The sequence below is a fragment of the Apium graveolens genome, chromosome 3 (assembly GCF_009905375.1).
Source record: "Apium graveolens cultivar Ventura chromosome 3, ASM990537v1, whole genome shotgun sequence".
NCBI lineage: Eukaryota > Viridiplantae > Streptophyta > Magnoliopsida > Apiales > Apiaceae > Apium > Apium graveolens.
In genome coordinates, this window is record NC_133649.1 from 267,389,536 (window position 1) to 267,396,741 (window position 7,206).

Here is a 7,206-nt window from a genome sequence, read left to right on the forward strand (position 1 = left end):
AGGTAAGAACTCAGCTAACATATTGTAGAAGATTAATTTTAAATGAATCAAAATTAATTTAATTAATTAGAAATTAATTGAAATATGATTTATAAATATTTTAGAAATTTTTGTATATTTATTTTTTCAAAAATAAATTTAACTTGGAATTTTTCTAATTCTTAGAAAAACTGTCCAGATATTAATCCATATCGATTATATGTGCAATTGATATAAGACAGAATTAACATGAAACAAAAATATGTAGAGAAATGAGTTCTCAATAAGTCTTTTCTGACTTTGCGATAAGTCTTGTAGAGATCTCGATATACTTATCGATATAAAGTTCTCTATAATGTAAATCTAGACTTTTCGGTAACTTAGACTGGGATAATTTATTTTAATAAATTATCTGAAAAATACTTTTGGTATCAAACAAATTTATATTTTATATTGTCTTTCACAATATAAATTAAAATAAATTTAATCATAATGATAAAACTGGGTATTTATATAACATATTGATATGTCATTATCTAGTTCTCGATAAGAGTCAAGAAAATGACATCTCGATATGAGTTCTTTACAAGCTCCATGTGACTTATCGATGTAATTTTTACCATTTCTACTTCTCTTGTTATGAAGTCACATATCTACACTATAAATACCTAAACATCTCGACATAATCCCTCTTTACTCTTTTGAGATCTCAATTGACCTAATTACAATGATTTTCACCATTTCACATCTTTACGAGCTTTCTTCTTCTCAAAACACTTACCCACTTATTTTCTCAAGTTTACAAATGGAATCTAACACCAACACCGCAAGAGCAGTAATCCCCAAGAATTACACCAGTTTTATGGCCTTTGTTGACCTAACACATGCACCTTATAATTTTAAGTGTTTTATGAAGTTTGTGTCTGAATTGTATCTTGCAGGAGCTCTCACTGCCAATCTAACCCTGTACTTGGATGTATTGAATGATTTCTGGTATAGTGTTGTGCTTGCCACTTACATAGATGATAATCAGGTGATGTTTATAGTGGTGACATGCAACATCAAAGGAGTAGCTTTGAAATTCAATAATCAGGACTTGAACAAGGCTTTGGGAATCTCCACAGAGAACCAAGTTGAAGCTCCTAGCTCACAGGAGATCTCAAAATTCATGGACTTTATCAACTATAGTGAAAATATTGATTTAGCCAGGATGAATAAGAAGAATTTGAGAAATGAGCGGTCCTTTATGTTTGACACAATAATAAGGGCCTTCACTTGCAGGAAGACAAGCTACTACACCATATATGACCTGTTTCAACAGTTTTTTCCAGTGTAGCCAACAAAAGTGTGACCATAGATGTCTTAAAAATTATTTTAGACTATTTATGGTTACACTTTTTTCACTGTAAACAATGGGGTCATGTGATATAACCATAAATAAAATGAGGCATCTATGGTTAAAATGTTACCACTGATTTTAAAAAAAGTGTAACCAATAATTGAAATATTGATGCGGCTAAATGAAAACATGCAAGAGGGGTTGGATTAAGATAAAAAAACATGGGCGGGGAAGTAATATTGACAAAATGAAAATTAAAATTAAAATTGAACCCCAAACTTCAATTTCATTTCCCATTTCTCTCATTTTTCTTTTCATTCAAAACCTTACATCACCTCTCAATCTGAACACTCAAACGCTCAACCGTCAACACCGACTCGCTCATTTCTTTCTCGAACAGCTTAGATTATTCAATCGGGACAGAATCTTCACTCACTAAACACTCACTTTGTTTTGGTCTCCAAACCGGTTTTTAATCCGGGTCTTTCGTACTCTGAATCGGGTATTTTACTCTCAATCGAGTCCTTCAGTATCATTGTAATTAGGTTTTCATTCTCATTTAAGGTTCTTTACCTTTCTGTTTCTCAATTAGGGTTTCAGAATTAGGCTTTAAGTAATCGGGTTTCTTCTACATGTATACTTTCTCACATTTATTTGTGTTTTTTATTTGCTTATTTCTAATGTCTGAAAGAATCATTCCTGAAATTTCTAATAATGTTTCTATATTTCGGCTTTTTCCATCCTATCAACTTTTTATCTCTAATTTGATAAATTACTCTGTTATGAGTGGTTTGGTATGACTTTATTAGTATATGATACTATAATTCTTGTTTCTTGATAGTGTTTATGTTTTGATGTAGTATTTTTTTGTTATGAGTACTGGTTGATTGTTTTAAATGCTATTTCTTCGTGAAGAATATCAATACTAAAAACTCATTAGGATATGGTTTTTTCCGTTCTTATTATATTAATGCTTACACTTGGTTATGACTCTATTCTTGTTTTGTTTATTTTTGTGCAGAGGTGCATTTTCACTCCAGATATATTGAACTATTGTAGTTTTGTGCAGTTAGCTGCTAAATTGAAGATTAAATATTGATCTTAATGAATTATTTGTCACTCAAGGCAAGGCTATAATATATATTGCTTTACTTGTATTTAACCATAGAAGAGATTAAATTGGCGACATAGTAATTGAAATGTTGTAAAAAGTTAGTTCTTTTCTCTTGCCCCATATCATTTCAACTCTTCACTTTTAGTTAGTTTCCTCTTCATTCTTTTTTATCTTTATTTTAACTCTTTTATTTCAATTTTCTTGATTGTCTAATTGGGTTGTCATTGGGTTTGTGATTTAATTGTTAGAGTTAGCTTAGTAGCTCGTACTACTAGTATAGAACTTGATAATGATAGAATTGTGCTCCTATAATTGCATATGGAATATGCAGTGTATGAATGATTATAATCTTGTACTTTATTGTGTTTTGTATTGAAGTGTGGTGCTGGTGTTTTGCATTTTTGGCGGTTTCAAGTTTGAACCATTATCTTGTGATGATTTGAGTTGAATGTTATGGTTAGTTGACTTATTGTATTCTCTTATTCTAGACATATTGAGATAGTTGTTCTACAATTTAGACATGTGAGTCCCCACTAGAACTTCTCACTGTTGAGGCAAATTTTGTGGAAAGGATCAAGAGATGTCTCATTTTTACAGAAATTTTGTAGTACTATATTGCAATTTCATGTCATATACTAAACTATAATGTTTTTGTATATTCAGACTTATTTCATGTTGTAGGAGTTTTTTTATTTAAGGATTTTTACTTGAGCTGAGTTCTAATTCCCTTATTTTACTTATCTGTAGCAACAACATTAACTGGGTGCTACTTTCTGGTAACTGCCTATTTATACATGACATTACTTCAAAACTAAAAAAAGAACTTAGAGGCACGAACTAAAAAACTAAAACTAAATATAATAAATATACATTTCAAGTGATCAATCTGTTAGCTAAAGACCGTGTAAGTAATGCTCAATAAAGCTCTACTATTTGAAAGGAAAAATATATTCAGTGAATGAAGGAAATGCAAAGAATTGGGATGGTCCGACAACGAAGTAAGTCCATTAAAATTGCTTGTTATCTAATATATAACAATAGAAGTATTGACAACTTTTTAAAATCCAGGTATCTGGAAAAGTGCAAGTTTAACCATCAAAATCTCCAAGATACATCAGAAGGTACCAAAAAAGGTGTTTCAAAGAAATCTCCAATCCAGGTATTTTGCTGATCTTGGGTATATCGTGTACAGGCTTTAAATGCTCAATCAAGAGCATTATTAATGCAGAAGTTGGACCGTAGTGGTATAGCTACAAGGTTAGTTTAAGTTACACTATATTTAGCATATAATGTTGTACACTTGTACTGGTTGGAATATATGTCAAAGCTAACTTTAATTATTTTATCAATTTTGCAGGAGCTCCTGTATGTAATGGTTCTGCTCCAGTTCAGTAGTCCATCAGCGTGCCTATTAATGGGGTTGCTCTTCCTATGAACCCTTTAATAGCAGAACCTATTGGAATTCCGAGCGAGTGTTTACTCTTAAAGAATATGTTTGATCCTGCAACCAAGGTAATTTTGATTTCTTACCGTTCTTCCTTTACAGACTTGCATGATACGTATGTGTTTGTGCCCTGATGCCTAGAGGCACACATATATGCGTTTGTGTGTTGTTATGGTGTGGTCTTTTGCATCTATTGATAGTTTAAAAAATGTAACATGCTTTTTTAAGAGAATTAAGTTTTTGGTCTTAGAAATATATAAATTAATATTACATATTGGTTTACAGAGGTGTTGCTTGTATTATATATATAAGGATACTAAGGACCGCTTGACATACAAAGGTCTCCTCCGATTTTTCTTCAGCGCGACCTTATGCTCATCTTTTTTGCTAATAATCTTATGCTCATCTTTTTTGCTAAAATCTTATGCTCATCTTTTATGCTAATAACCTTATGCTCATCTTTGTTTATTAAATATAATTGTTAAGAGTCATGAAGGGAAAGGTGAAGTAGAAAGCGAGCTAGCTAGCTTGTAATAGTTGTACTTAAGAGAAAAAGTGATTAAAATATAAAAAAAGGTCAAGATGTGATAACCAACAACCTTATTTTTATGAGACATTGATGGTAACTATACTAGGATTACATGTTTAGATTTTAGGTTAGCAACTTGGCGTGTTCTCTTAAAAATATATTTCTCTTAATTTATTTATAAAATAGGTCAAGAAGGTTGTAACGAATTGAGACCTCTGAGTTATCATGAAGGGATCTGTATTTTTCTTTGCATTTTCCATTTAGCAAAACTATCTATGAAAATATTGCTACAATGTTTAACTTCCAGAAATTTCGTCATATTCAAGAACCGGGATGGAAACCGGGATGGATGTGGGCGAAAAAAGAGGGATTTTTAATGAAACTCTAGATTGACTTGTGGGGAATGGCATCCTAAAGAAAGAGAGACTATCTTGACATCATCAGAGGATGGTTTACTGCATATATGAGATTTAAATGAGTTTAAGAATCAAAAGCAGGTAATAATCTAAATTGGTGACTGTTCTTAAATTAATTTTGTGTTTCTCTCTCGTATATTGGTAATAATCTGGCACAAGTTTATTTGAGAATGATCAAATAGCCTTGACGCTAGAATGTGTTCTCTTTTCATTCAATAAGCTTGCATTGTATATTGTAGAACTGTATTGATATTTGTCGGTGTCTTGTGGGGTCTCCAATATAGCATGGTGCGTTCAGCAGCAGCAGCACTAGTATTTGCAGCACCATCAAATCAGAGGTTATTTGGTAAAAAGTAATCAATTAATGTTCTTAAATTTTCATCTTAGCCTATATTCTTGAACCTTTTTGAGATGAGGTAATTCTTTTAGTACGTAGTTACAGATTTGGACTACTAGTAGTAAATAGCCTTTACTTCTTTTAATTAATTTTTGTTTACCATGTTAAGTGATAGTTAATTAATATTTAAGTAGCTTTAACTTGGTATATTTAACATATACCATTTTCATAATAATTTGGCAATGTCTCCTTATTTGTTTGTTTAGCAGATTAATATTAAATTTGTATTCGGTCTACAGAATTCCGTGGCACATAAACTAGTGTATAGCCTATTTCTAATTTCTTTTTATTTCATTTAAGACACAGTTGATTTTAAAATCCATGTTTTGGTTTTAGTTGTCATATTTCTTCCATTAGTTGATTTTTAAATGTATAATTCTAATTTTGTCTTCTATATTTATAATTTTTCTGCTTCATACTACCCACTTGTAGTTTGATTTCTTCATTTTTTTTCTCTGTTCCTTTTTAAAAAAAAATTGTTTCAGGTCTACAGTTTACTTATTTGAGTGGTGGATAGATGTAGCAATCCCACCTAGGTTCCATATTTAGAATATGTAATTTATTATTTTCTTTGCTAATGTACAATCTATTATATATTTCTACTGTCTTTTGGTTTTGATGTTTGCCAGAATAGCTATAATCATTGTGTTCAAGTTCTATGTATTCTCTCACTTTAAGTACTTCTATGTTGACAGTCACTAGGTTTAGTCATATTTCTCACAATTGTTTAATTCTAATTATCCCGAGTAATTGTTTGAAATTTCTGCTACACTGAATTATTATTTTAATTCATGGAATTCAGCTGCTCGAAAAACTTGATAAATTGTCCATCGGTATTGATGACGATGAAGCGAAAGAACTGTTAAAATATTTCTGATACTGATGTTTATTTGAAGACGCGTAAATAAAATTAGAAGTGCAAGTACAAGATACCAGATGAGATGGTTGACGAGGTTAACGAAAAAATTGTAAGTCCTTTTTTCTGGTATTCAAGTTCACTTTAATTTCAAAGTCATTCTATTAGTTCATACATCATTTTTATTTTTTTTTGGCTTATTTGTGTATGTTATGAGCTCTGATTTCGCCTTTTTATAGGCCAAAGTCCAAAAAGCTCTATAGACCGAAGGTGTTGAGGCTACTAATAAGCGGGTTCATAGTGACAGAGCACAACCCATCTTACCTGATTGGAAGGCTTGTTCGTAATAAATAAGAAAAGCAACAAAAGGCGGCTTCATTAGGACTTCATCAGGAACATGTATAGAAGCAGCGGAGTCATTTGAGTCTAATCATTAGTAATACTTTATGCAGTTAACTCTCTTTTGGTTTTATATTGTACCTAGTCAGTAATAATCATGATCCTGATGCGGTACCTAGCTAGCTAAGTTAGTTTTAGTTTACGGTACTTGTTTTGGTATGGATGGTGGTTGGTAGGCTTGGAACTGGTTAGTGGTTGATAGTACTTTGTTAGGTCACTGTAGAAGGGGGTTGAATACAGTGTTTACTACAATCAAATCGAATATAAGAACTCAAGTAATAGAGCATATATTTTATTCAACATAATAAACTCTGTTACAAAGAACTGTTCTCTCTCAGTGATGAACAAATTATCACGAGAGCTGCTAGGGTTATAATGAATAATAATCTCAATTAAGATAACACATGTAGTGTAAACCCTATGTCTGTGTTTATATATATTACACAGTTACAAGGTAATCTTCTAATTGATATCGAATATAATTCTGCTTCCTAATATATATCAATCAGTTATCTTTTTTTTCAAAGTATTCTATTTCTTATAGAATTCTTCTTCATGCATATATCTTCTTGTTTCAGTTTCGATCTTCTTTCTTTTCAATCAGCCGCCTTCCTTATCTGAAAGCCTCCTTAAGTCCTGATATTATCTCCTGATAAATATCTCCTGATAACTTAAGTTCTGACAATTTAGGTTCTGATATCTTAAGTCCTGACTTCAGTATAAGTACTGATTT

General features: G+C 31.3%; 1 long non-coding RNA gene across 8 annotated transcripts; it reads left to right on the top strand.

Moving 5' to 3' along the window:
* The first annotated feature begins 1,559 nt into the window (after nucleotides 1–1,559).
* On the top strand, nucleotides 1,560–6,797 carry LOC141713293 (uncharacterized). Of its 8 annotated transcripts, XR_012571932.1 has the most exons (9): nucleotides 1,560–1,820; nucleotides 2,340–2,443; nucleotides 3,373–3,430; nucleotides 3,501–3,553; nucleotides 3,625–3,689; nucleotides 3,790–3,944; nucleotides 4,713–4,902; nucleotides 5,061–6,186; nucleotides 6,314–6,797. It is a non-coding gene; the product is annotated as an uncharacterized LOC141713293 (long non-coding RNA). The 8 variants fall into 8 exon arrangements; XR_012571931.1 differs by having other exon boundaries at nucleotides 1,560–2,443; XR_012571926.1 differs by having other exon boundaries at nucleotides 2,340–3,430.
* Nucleotides 6,798–7,206: the final 409 nt, after the last annotated feature.